Consider the following 14,174-nt stretch of genomic DNA (forward strand, 5'->3'; position numbering starts at 1 on the left):
TTCCATCGCCTGCAATACTGGACATCGCCAATGTGCTCTCAAAAAGACTTCTCATCGATTTTTGTCTTCGTTCAAGCTTCTGCGCCATATGTTCGGACGGTCATGATGAAAGCCTTATAAAGTGTTAGTTTTGTTCGGCGAGAGAGAACTTTACTACTCAATTGCCTACTTGGTCCAAAGCAGCACTTGTTGGCAAGAGAGTGATAGAAAAAAATTGCCAGTGCTAAGACTAATTCCCCTTGGGGGAACCTGTTATCCCTATAGGGCGCGTCCCCAGGTGGTGGATAGGGGAACGCCTCCCAGATATGGAAGGCAGGAGAATCGGTCTCCCGCGAACCACACAGGTCGAAGACGTAAACTTCGTTAAAAAAACTCCCTCAACCCAAGGTGTAACGCGACCCGTGCCTATTGGGTGGGTTTGGCAGCCGGGGGATAAAATTAGGCTGTCTCCTAACGGAGCCCTCCTGATATCAGGCCGCCTCAGGTTGTAACGGTGGCCTTACCATGGTATGGGGCGCTGCCATGGCGGACCGTTTATTTCCCCTCCATCCTCATTGGTCACCGCACATGGCGACATGGGCAGCTCTTTGGAAGGGCAGGTGACCGTAAGAAACAGACAAATGAACAAACAACAAAAAAACAAAAAATCGGATAACGCTACCAAACGGACAGACAAACAGACGGACAAGCGGACGGACCCAATGACAAAACGGACAGACAAACGAACGGACACAATCGAGCTGAGGAAGTTGGGAACTCCCTCAGAAGACGAGCTCTTGGCTTCTAGTCAAGAGACAGTTGATGACAAAGCTGTGGGCCACAGCACGCCATCAACTATAAATCAACCGATCACATCCGCTGATGCCAAGGGGCAAAAGCGTCAATACCCAAAAAAAGGCCCGTCTAGATATAAGCTTTACCAGCGGTCTCTAGCTATTCTCGGCACAATAAGCAAAAATGAGGCCGAAGGTAAAACTCATCCCAAAGATGCGGCCGATAAGGCAAGGTGCCAAAAGGTGGTCGATGAGTACCTGGCGTTCCAGGCCACCCAGAAGGCAGAAGCCGTAAAACGCAATCGTTCGCAGGACGAGGGCTGTAAAACTGCGAAAAAGCACAAGACGTCTCACACTGCTCTGACGCCCAAACCAGCCAAACGCGCGTTTAACGAGGTGGCACGGGATCACCTGCAAACGGCGTTGGTGGACGAATTAACGAACCGCGGTAAACCTGCGTTAGAAAGGTGGTCCGAAATCGAGGCACGGCTGTCTCGCATTGTCGTTGATCACGTCATGGTAAGCCCGGAGGGTCAAGTGCCAGGTTATGATTCAATGGAGGTGGTCCGTGGATACAGGGTGATCAAATGCGACGATCAGTTCTCTGTTGATTTCCTTCAAAACGCTATTAGCAAAATCCAGAGCGACTGGGAAGGTTTGAGGCTCAAACTAATCCCAGCCAGTGAGATCCCAAGACGACCAAGGGCTCGTATCTGGATACCGAACATGGAGTTCGAAGCTAAGCAGTTAATACCATACCTGCAAGCACACAACCGCACTGTTCCAATGGATGACTGGAGTATCATCAAAGCGGAGGCTCCGCAAAAGAACAGTGTGTCCTTCCTTCTCCAAATCTCGGAGGAGAGTATTGAGCCACTGGGAAAAGTGGACAACAAACTTCGGTTTGGCGTGAGGAAAGCGCATCTGAAGTTATTCCGTTCTGCAAATCCGGAGGATGAGCAGGACGAGGTTGACGACGCTAATGAGTTGCTCATAGGCATGCAACTGGAAGAAGCCGGGTCCACCCAAAACGATGGCGCTAATGAGCAGCATACGGGCATGCAGCTTGACGCCCCTAAAAAAGACCAGTAAGTATGGGTCTCAAGGTTGTCCAGATCAATCTGCAGCACTCCAGGACTGCAACGGACAACCTAGCCGTTCTCCTATCGGAGGAGGACGTAGACATCGCACTGATACAGGAACCCAGAGTGCGGAGTACTGAGGTAAGCGGATTCTCTCTCAAAAACTACAACTTGTACTATAAGCGGACCCAGGGTAACCCCAGGGCATGTATTGTAGCAAAAAAACATCTAAATGTATTTTTAATCCCATCCTACAGCTCATCGGATGTGACGGTCATCGAAATGGAGGCTACTGACGGCGTCAGGATCAAAATTGCCTCCATCTACATGGCACACGACCAACCAGCACCACCTGACGAGGCTCGTAGGCTTGTGCTTGACTGCAAAAACAGTATCCTGCTACTAGGTTGTGACGCCAATGCGAGGCATCCCCTATGGGGGAGTACCGAAACGAATGATCGAGGTGAGTCCCTATATGAATTTATCATCAATACTAACCTAACAGTATGTAACAGGGGTAATACCCCGACTTTCACCTTTCCAAGCACGGAAAGCTTTAGAGGATGGGCGGAAGTAATAGATGTGACATTACTGTCTGAAAATACTTCAGTGAGGGTAGAAAATTGGAGAGTCTCAAGCAAAAAGTCCTTTTCGGACCACAGCTGGATCCTCTACCACCTGGATCTTGAGGTAGATCCACCCTTACCATATCGAACACCACTTAGAACAAATTGGAAACGGTTCAAAAATGTAGTAGGGAATAGGATAGGAACGATTCCGATCCATCAAATCACTCTCGCAGAAAACATTGAGAGTAGGGTCACAACATTGGAAAAGACATTCAGTAGGGCCTACAAAACGTCATGTCCAATTAAATATAGCAAAAAATCCTATCCTCCTTGGTGGAGCAATGAGCTCTCAAAATTAAGGGAAGAAGCCAGATCAAATTTCAATCTCAGCTACTCAACAGGTAATTGGCAGTTGTATAGAGAAAGTCGGAGACAATACAAGAAGGCAATCAGGGCCGCCAAGAAAGAGAGCTGGAGAGATTTCTGTTCTTCTATCGAATCTACCAGAGATTCTGCGAGACTTAGCCGTATTCTGTCCAAGGATCATTCAATGGCTTCTTGGGTCAAGAGGCCGGATGGCACTTGGACTTCTACGGCGGAAGAGTCTCTAGAACTTCTTTTAGATACACATTTTCCGGGATGTAGCACCCATGACAGTGATGCTGGGAGAATCCGGCGGAGCCGATATGACCCACAGCATCTTGTCGATGTAATAGTTACGAAAGAGAAGGTTGCATGGGCAATCAAATCATTCTCACCTTTCAAATCTCCAGGCCCTGATGGGATCTTTCCTAAGATGTTACAGGAAACTCTTGATAGTATTCTACCATGGCTAATGGAAATTTTCAAAGCGTGTCTAAATCTAGGTTATATTCCAAACAGTTGGAAACTTGTTAGGGTCGTCTTCATACCAAAGGCAGGCAGAAGAGGACATGAATCAGCGAAGGACTTTAGGCCGATCAGTTTGTCGTCCTTCCTTGTTAAAACTTTGGAACGGCTTTTAGATATGCACATTAGAAGTTCGCTGGAGAGCTTTAGTATATCAACTGCACAACATGCTTACCTCAAAGGCAAATCGACGGAGACAGCGCTTCACGAGGTAATCCGAACAATAGAGGGGTCTCTAGTAAACAAACAGTATACGATAGCAGCTTTTTTTGACATAGAGGGCGCATTTAATAACGTTAGCACGAATGCTATCCAACGGGCGTTAATAGACTTAGGGGTGGAAAATTGTATCACCAATTGGATCATCTCTATGCTAGAAACCAGGATCATTAGAGCTAATATGGGTAACATCAACATAACTAAGAGAGTCCACAGGGGTACTCCACAGGGGGGAGTACTATCTCCACTTCTTTGGTTATGTGTGATTAGCAAAATCCTAATAAAACTTAATAGAGGAGGGGTAAAAGCGGTGGCGTACGCTGATGATGTGGTGCTAATGGCGTCAGGACAGTGTCCTAATACGATCAGTGGGATCATTCAAAGGGCGTTAGGCGAGCTTAATTCTTGGGCAACAGGCTGTGGCTTAAGTTTAAACCCGCGTAAAACAGAACTCATGCTCTTTACCACCAGATACAAGGTACCAAGCTTTACCCTACCAAATATTAATGGACAAACCCTCTCACTTTCACCCAGTGCAAAGTACTTAGGGGTAATTTTGGACTCCAAACTTAGCTGGAAACTAAACGTCGAAGAACGGGTAAGGAAAGCTGAAATTGCTCTATATGCCTGTAAACGTATGCTTGGAAGAAGATGGGGTCTTCAACCTAAGCATACATTATGGTTGTACAAGGCGGTTATACGACCAATTTTATCGTATGGTTCGGTAGTTTGGTGGAAAGCTCTAGGGAGAGATTACAACATCAAATTACTCGGCAGAATACAAAGATCAGCCTGTGCAATAACGGTCGGCGCAATCAGATCATGTCCTAGGGAGGCTCTGAACGCACTGACATACGTTATTCCAATAGACCTACATATTAAGAAGACGGCAACCATGAGTGCATTTAGGTTAAACGAAGCGGGCCGCTGGAAAGAAAACACTTACGGTCATGCCAGTCTACTATTGCGGCAAACTCAGTTAACCTCGGTGAGGACTGACTACATCGTCCCGACGGTAACATTCAATAGGAATTTTGCCACTCTCTTTCCATCTAAGGAAGAGTGGAATAAGGGATTCTCATTAAACAACTTCGACACTACAGTCTATACAGATGGTTCTAAAATGGATTGTGGTGTTGGAGCTGGTATATATTCTCATAGACTTAAAATTGAAAAATCTGTGCGCCTCCCCAATACCTGCAGTGTCTTCCAGGCGGAAGTACTGGCAATTGGGGAAGCTTGTAGGCTACTAATCACAGACTTCTCTTTTAAGAGCAATATCGCTATTCTCTCGGATAGCCAAGCTGCAATCCAGGCACTGGATTCAGCGACTACAACCTCAATGGTGGTGGAACAAAGTAGGAATAGCCTTTCCACCTTGAGCGAAAAACATAATGTTACCTTAATCTGGGTCCCAGGACATCGGAATATTGAAGGTAACGAAAAAGCAGATGAACTGGCAAGAGGGGGATCTGCCATGAATAACGCTCTTGCAGAACCGGTATTCACACCATTAGGTGCAGTCAAGAGTACAATTTCCCTAAAATACCTCCGAATGGCGGAGTGTAGATGGAGGGGCCAGACGAAATGCAAAATCAGCAGAACGTTATGGCCCACCTACAACCTTAAACAATCATCAATATTGTTAAACATGAAACGACGGGATGCCTGGAGACTAACGGCAGTCATAACTGGCTTTTGGTCTGTCGGAGAACAGGCAGCCAAAATGGGCATCCCTCACAACACATACTGTCACAGTTGCAAACAACCGGAGAAAAAGGAAGCAATCTTCCATTTCCTCTGTGAATGCCCTGCCCTATGGAAGGACAGAATGTTAACCCTGGGCAAACCGCTGTTCGAGGAGCTCGAACAACTGTCTGGCTTAGAGGTCAACAACCTAATAAGGTTCCTGAACCGCACAGACTGGGTATAGTCATGCCGTAAATAACAAGTTGGTAACGAGGATGTGGCAACAAAATGGTGCGGAAGCGCTAGTTGGATTCAGGATGAATCACCACTCTAACCAACCAACCAACCAAGACTAATTCAGAACCAAATTGGGCAAACTTAAATCCCGAATGAATCTTCACTTTGGACCAATAGTTGCATACGTCGGTCCGGGTGTGCTACGGATAATCGACAACTTCAACAAGCTGTTAAGCATCCAGTTAAGGTTCATGTTTGGAGCTGTTTTTCCTAAAAAGGATTTGACCATTCATTTATGTTTCCCTCCAATTTGAATATAGTTTTGCTAAATAAAATTTACTATAAAGCTTTACTGACAGCTGTGAATATGTTTGGAAGAACTAGCGTCGAAGGCGAGGCTGTATAGAGTGGGAACAGCAAAAAGAGATTGAAATGTTGGATTGGCCTTCGAAGTTGCCTGATGCCAACCCTATTGAAAATGTTTAGGCAATAGTTAAGTTAATAGTTAATACTAAACTCGAAAGAAAATAAATATGAGCGGTTGAAGAGTTATCAGGCAAATTCGGAGTCGAGTACCTCCATCACTTGCGCAGACTTCACAAAGCATGGCTCGAAACTGTGAAGTCATTATTGCTAATGGAGGCGACTATAAAGCGGGTGTACGGTATTTAAAGGCAACTTGAAAGTAAAACTAATTAGCTTTGACTTTGAACAAAATTGAATGAAACTTCACGTATTTTTGACACAACATTAACTTATTATAAATCAATAAAATAATTAAAGAATATGTTCTTTAGGAGTCCGGTGTTTTGCGCTATAATTGAAGAATATGACATTTGCGTAGTTACTTTCCTAATAGGAAAGGAATTTACATGAAAGTTAATGTTCTCGGAAGCACTGCGAGATCTAAGCCATACATTGATTATATCATAGAGATCTTACAAAGCCAAAACAAGTTATCTCTTGAGGCAGAGGCAAAGACACAAAACACCTGCCTAATTATGTTCATAGTAGGTAGTGGCGCGTAGTTATACCACTGCATAATATCCTGTTCTCCAAGCGATTTTCTCTATACTATTTGATTGATCAAATATAACTACGCAGACCTTTATGAACTCTCACCCAGTAAGTGCCTTATGTAATCCGGAGGGACAACTCGAATTTTCTCCGTGGGACCCGCGTAATACTGACACGACAATGTTCTGGATAATATAGCAATCTCTCTCCAGATATGTTGATGCTCTTCCACAAATGGAGGGCCTACGGTTTTACGTTGCCTTCGAAAGGCAAATGGTTTTTTTAGGAGGAGCTTTTTCGTGGCAGAAACACACTCGAAGGTTTGCCATTGCCTGCCAAGAGGCGACTGCTATTAGAAAAAACTTGTTCTATTATTTTAGTGTTTCACGGAGGTTGGAACCTACGCACTTCCGAATAAACTTCAAGCACCAACCCATTCGGCTACTGCGGCCTTCGGAGCGTTTAATTATGCAGCTACAACGACGCCTTTCGCTAATAATGTGACTAGTGCAAAACCAATAGAAAATTTGCAATGAAATTGGTTCGACTTGACTTGACAGATAGCTGACAGACTTGCACTCGAATTTATCTCCTGTTCAACGTTTGTTTTCCTTTGATTTCGTAGCCAAATTTCCATTTATTCCATTTTTTTATTAAATGACGTTTGCTGCGTTAAGCATAGCAACCAACCAGTACATTTTTATCAATTAATCTTTCATACGACTGGCCGAGAGGCCAATAAAACTACGTCAGTTTCCCAAAAATCACGCTAGAAACTTTACAAATAGCTCAAAATGTAGATCTGTGGATCTGTGGATCTATACAGACATCGGCACAGACAGTCGTACAAAAAAATCCCCAAATCAGGCTATCGGTAAACACAATGTTGAAGAAAATAAATACTCTTATCAAACCCCGGGCATATAAATTCCCCTTCGAGAATTGCGTTTTATTTCAATAAATATGTATATAACTATATTACAAAAAACTGTATAACATAAATAGGTTAAAAGCTTTAGTTATTGTATAAAAAGGAGTCCCCGTGTAACAGGCGGGTTTTTACACGTCGCACTGAGGGATGTCATGGATAGAGGGTCAGTAATTTATTAAAATTTACAAATTTCTGTATCAGGTGAAGCTGGCACTTGAATGTGCATATATGACCGTAATACGGCGTATATTTTCTGGAGTACTGGATGCCTCATTTGTTCCGATTACCTAACTTTACTAGCGTCGTCCAAGCTGATATACCAAGGATTGAAGTATTGGAAATGACTGCCAAAGGGTAGATAAAACGGGCATATTTTCAAAATGCCCAGCAACACTCTTTTCCCTGGCATCACCTACAAATATATTTTTTATGAGAAGCTTTTTCATGGCAGTAATACCCTCGGAGGCTTGTCATTGTTTGCCAAGGGCTTACCGCTATTAGAAAAAACGAGATCAACGAATGAGAAACCCATCCTAAAGCAAATCAAACGCAAAAAGTGACGAAGGATAGGCTATATAATTAGAAAACCATCAGAGAGCATCACAAGAATGGCACCTGGAATCCGCAAAGGATCAGAGGTCACGGTCGGCCAAAGAATGCTTGAAGAAGGTCTATTACCGCGAGCTAGCAGATGCCGATATCACATAGGACGGCACAAAAACAACAACCCAGAACGGTGTGTACGATGGAAGAGTCTTGTCGAGGCCCTACCCTCCCGAGCGGAGTGAACAAGGAAAAGAAAAGTAACAAAAAAATTATACGCAAGATCTTAGGCGCTGTTTGCGAATGTGATGGATACTGAAGAAGAAGCACCATCTAAGCTTTATGATGAAATGATCCTATTAAAACGCATAATAATGCAAGGATTGCACGAGCTTTGACAGTTCTTTGAGTTCTGTGGCAAGGATGGTAGAACTTCGGTAGAACTTCGAAAAGATCATAGGAAATTTGTTTGGTCTCAGCCCGAACCGACAAACAGTGTTTTGCAAAATAAGAAGAACAGCCACTCTATGAAATGGGGCCTCTTGGTAATTACTCCGCTTGAATGAGTCGCTCGTGCAACAGCCTGCACCCATATTAACTTCCAGTAATCCGAACGATTCCGACTTCCAGCAAACGATTTTAATGCTTATAGGGAAAACTATACCAAAATTGGATCCTGTCAAGTGAGTTTCTAACAAACTACAATGGCTGTGTCACCGCATAATCTGAATGTTATTCAAGGTGTCATTGGCAGGCGCAAAATGGCTCCTCGCTAAGAAGGTCGCGTAGAAGCATCGGTTAAAAATATAATAATAAAAGAAAATATCGTCTTCAACAATCTCAAATTAGGTTGAAAGCTACCGCAGTAACGGTTCAAACAAGAAGTAGCTGCCGTAATAACGGAACAGACGAGTACAATTTTATAATAAAAAAATAAATAAAAAAATAAAAAAAATATTAAAAAAATTGGAATACTCTGACATTTTCTGGATTTTCATTCTGCCATTGAAATTATAGTTAAAAAAAAGAAGAAAAAGAAGAAGTCAATAACTCTTGGAAAATACAAGTTTCAAGCCTTCGGGTCTGTTATCTATTTCATTTAGCAAATGTCAAAACGAAATTTCCTGGTGATGCTCCATTGGCAAAATCTATGCGAGAGTTTAATATTACATATATTTGTGGCCTCTTTAAACCTTCTGATTTAGATAACGTTGATGCTTGGTGTAAAAGAAATAAGTTAGATTTAAATATATGCAAGTGTTTTTATATTTCTTATGCTAAATCTTGTTCTCTTATATCCACTTCCTACCACATTTGTGGTTCTAGTTTATCCAATCGAAGTGAAATTATTGATCTTGGTGCGGTATTTGATTCTAAGTTCTCTTTTCAAAGAAATTTAAATTACACCATTTCAAAGTCTTATTCCATACTTGCGTTTATTCGACGTTTTAGTTCGGACTTTGTTGATCCATATACTCTAAAGTTGTTATATACGTCTCTGGTGCATTTGGAATTGGAATACGCCATCTTTATTTGGAGGCCATATTATGTTTGTCATATTAGTTGCTTGAACGTGTCCAGAAAGCTTTTGTGCGTTATGCTTTGCGTTCTTTAAAATTCACTGATCCAATTCCAACCTATAAAAGTCGGTGGTTGCTCATTAATCTAAAATCACTAGATATTAGAAGGACTAATCGAGAAAATCAATTTCAATATTCCTCAGCGAAGTTTACGGAATCATGGTTTTTTCTGGCTAGGGATAGTGAGAACTAATTATGCTTCCAATGCTCCGATTTCTATAACCCTAAGAGAATTTAATTCGCTTTCAAATCATACTGGCCTGGATTTTTCTTCCACAAAGAACCACTTCAAATTGATACTAAATTAATTGTTGAACTAAATTCTTAGTATTATCTAATAATCTGCCTCTGTAAATTGTAAGAAATGTTCTTCTTTCACTTTCACTCATTACAATTGAAATTAGTTAATTATAAGATTAATTTTCCTTCGATTAATTTATTTAGCATTAACCTGTTTTCATAATATGTAAGAAATACTGTATTTTTTAGACTATTTATTGAATAAATAAATAAATATATTAAATATTACATACATAAATATATTATAATCCTTCGTCAGATTTTTGGCTGAGCTCGTCCTCCAATTTGTGGTGTGCGTCCTAATATTTTTTACACAAATGTAGTGGCCTACAATTTTACGCCGCCTCCGCACGACAGCTGGCTTTATGCGAAGAGTTTTTTCATGACAGAAATAAACCTGGAAGTTTGCTATTGCTTGCCGTCGGGCAACTGTTTTTGGAAAAATCTTCTCTATCATTTGGTGTTTCATCTCTACTGTAGGTCTACCGAAGAGTAGTCACGCTCACACCCATTCGGCTACTATTAATCCTGAAAAATTACTGTTCATAGAGTGAAATAAAAAAAAAATACTAGGGATAAGTTCTAGTTTATGTATTTTGATCCAGTGTTGATCAATTAAGGTGCTTAAACTTAGGTCAATACTGAAATTTGTTATCAACAACTTTGTTTTTAAAAATTAAATTAACTAAATTAGCAATTTATTCAGCATGAAAGCATATGGTCATATACATATATTTTACTAAGGAAAACAATCAAAATTGCACCAGTCATGCCGAACTTTCTTATCATCAATATTAAAATCATCTCACACATACCTGCAGGTATGTATGTATGCATATGTATGTGCCTAGAACATATGAAAATGTTCCCATGTGTCTAATTTCATAATAGAATTCAAAATAACATAAACATGAACGCATATTTAATCAAGCTACTGGCTATTGTTAGTGCAGGTCACTCGAAGTAGATGAACTGGTTTATTTAAAGATTCCTATGCAAAAACAGAATTCATTAAACTACGTATACATATAGATGTATGTATGTATAGATAAAATTGGCGCCAACGCCCTTTTTCAGAAACACTCTAAGCTCCTCCCGCAATTTGTGGTGTACATCTTGATTTTAGTCCACAAATGGTCCATACTACTGTCTGCACAGGTGGTTCAAAAATGGATTGTGGTGTTGGAACAGGTATACTTAGGCCTGCCATAAGTTCTGTTACAAGTTAAGTCCGTTATAGATATGAAATTATAATACTATTTTTAATGAAATGAATTTTATGTAAATATTGGAAAAAAATTTATACTTATCATTCGAAATGGTCACCATTTGCTCTTATATACACCTTCAAACAATTAGGCCATTCAGCTACTGCAGCACGCGCGGTTTCCATGGCTATTGACGTCGCTGCTCGAATCAAAGATTATTTGAGACTCTCCAAATCTCTGTGAGATCTTTTACAGGCCATGTTCTCCAATTCTGACCACAAACTGTAGTCCAATGGATTCAGATCTGCACTTCCAGACGGTCCATATCTTCTGCGGCTCTGAACCCAGGAATATTGTTTTTAGTATTTTTTGTCTTATGGGCTGGAGTGAAATCTTGCTGGAACATCCAATGCCCTCCATTGAAGAGAGTACTACACATCTGTTTCACACCACCTTCTAAGACATCCTCCTGGTACACTTTTGCCCCGGTCTTAACCCTTTTTTCGCTTAAATGAAGAGATGCCACGTTTTTACAAGACACTCCCCACCAAACCATTACGAAGGCTGGATGGTGGCCACCCTGAGCCCTTGGAACAACATTTTTGGGGTCTTCAGAAGTTTTAGTATAGATTTGATTATTAAAAACTTCTTCAATAGTGAAAATTTTCTAATCTGTGAAAAGAATATTTTCTTGGCGGTTGACCGCGTGCCACCAAAGAAGCTGCTTGCATCTGTCGAGTCTAATTTTCTTCAAGCGCGTTGTCAAAATATGATCATTTGAGCGACGGAGGGCTTTCATGTGGAGGTCATCTCTAATTAGTTTTGGCATGGCTCTAGCCGATAAATTCATTTCGCTGGTCATGATTTTCTGCTTTCTAAGGAGATTTCTCCGAATTCTTTCTCGAAAGGCTTTTATGGATGCACTAGTTAGAACCATGCGAGGACGACCACTTCTTTTCTGTCTATCACTTCAGACGTTTGCGAAAAACGATTGATCGTGCAGTAAACAAACATTCTTGAAATATTAAGTCCTTTCAGCACTTCGTAAATCTAATTCATCACTGCATTGCGATTTTCCTTAGCTCACCACTCCATTGTTAACAAGCGAAATTTGCAACGAAACTGAATATAATTTATGAGTAGACAATGCATACGAGCAAAAGCAAAAATACCGGGACTTTTTTCTGCGAATTTGTTCTCGCCGTATGTATGTAAAATTTGTCACAGAATTTATGGCAAGATTAAGTATATTCTCATAGCCTTAGAACTGAAAAATCTGTGCGTCTTCCAAATCCTAGCAGTGTCTTCCAGGCGGAAGTATTGCCAATAAGGGAAGCTTGTAGACTACTAATCGCAGACTTCTTCAAGCTGCAATCCAGGCACTGCATTTGGCCACAACAACCTCTAAACTGGTGGAACAAAGCAGAAATAGCCTTACCACCTTTAGCGTAAGCCATAAAGTTACCTTAATCAAAAATATCTACGAATCGCGAATTGTAAATTGGGGGATCAGACAGCCTCCAAAGTCACCAGGACGTTATGGCCCACCTACAACCACAAGCAAAAGTCAACATTGACAAATATGAAACGAAGGAATGCCTGCAAACTCATGGCAGTGATAACTGGCTTCTGATCCATAGGAGAGCAGGCAACCAAAATGGGCATCCCTTACAATATATTATATACTGCCAATCAACTAGAGAAAAAGAAAACTATATTTCGCTTCCTCTGTGAATGTGCTACCCTATGATAGGCAAGAATATCAACCCTTGGCAAACCGCTTTTTGAAAGCCTCGGCGAGCTGGCTTGTATAGACGTGAACAACTTGATAAGGTTTCTCAATCGCAGAGACTAAATATAGTCGTGAAGAAATAATCGTGTAACTTGTTGGTAGCGAGGATGCAGCAACAAAATGGTGCGGAAGCGCTAATTTCATTCTTAGTGAATTACCACTTCAACAATTTAACCAACCAATTCACAAATGGAGAGTCTTACAGTTTTAAGCCGACTCTGAACAGGAGATGGTCTTTTATGTCTTTACTACTACACTTAAATATATTATATAATACAATGCTTCTATGGGTAATTGTGTCGAAACTGACACCTTCTCAGATCAAGTTCGTATATTTTCTACATATATAACTTTCAATTTACTTTTAGCTATTTTCCCGACTCTTTTGGACGAAATTTTCTTTGATCGTGATTTTCAAGATTTTCATGGCAGGAACACAGTCGGAGGCTTGCCAGACAATGCTGCTGAGGGGCGCTAGAAGAAACCTTTTCTAAGATTGGTGTATCCCCCTGGAGTATTCGTATCTGTGCACTTCCGAATGGCAGTCATGCACGAACCTATTCGGCTACGACTATCGCCATAAAAGCAACAAAAAAACGGAGTGGTAACCGATGCATTCGAGTTAATGCCATACAGTAGATAGGATATAATAAAATGTACTCGGTCATGTGTAAGATTTTTAAACAAATGCTTGGTCCCACTTGACAACAGATTCAAGTATCTCTCTATAAGTATCTCTTACAGGGATTATTTAGGTATAATTAGAGGAACTATTGTACATTTCTTTAATATCGCCACATTGTCAGCTGACATGCTTACGAGCTTCTATTGACTGAGTACTAAGAAGCTTGCGTAGACGAACGCTGATCTCGATTCGAGCACAGTTTGAGTGCTGCAACGATTTAAATGTTGGATAACCTGAAGACCCTTTGTTAGCATGCAAAAGGCACGATTCGTTTACATACCTCTCAAGTGTTTCAACTTATTCAACCGGTTTGCGCCGGTTTCTGCGGTGATTGCATGCGACAATTGGTTTTTATTTATTCTCTGATAAGAAATACTCAATAATTCAACTGAACTACTTATATTACATCAGCTGTTTGTTTGCTTGATTTCTATTATTGAATTTATTAATAATCACAATAATCCTGTCCTAACTGATAGCGATGCGTTCATGTCAAACCGGTTTGAGGTGGTTCGTTCGCATTGCCAAACCGGTTTTCATAGAGATTGTCGTTAATGGAATAAAAGTTCAAAAGACCTAATTAACCAATTGATATATTTTTGTTTCCATATAAATATTAAGCTCATGTCTGACGCTAGTCAAAACAACAGTGATTACAAAT

Source organism: Anastrepha obliqua, chromosome 5 (genome assembly GCF_027943255.1).
Source record: "Anastrepha obliqua isolate idAnaObli1 chromosome 5, idAnaObli1_1.0, whole genome shotgun sequence".
NCBI classification, from domain to species: domain Eukaryota; kingdom Metazoa; phylum Arthropoda; class Insecta; order Diptera; family Tephritidae; genus Anastrepha; species Anastrepha obliqua.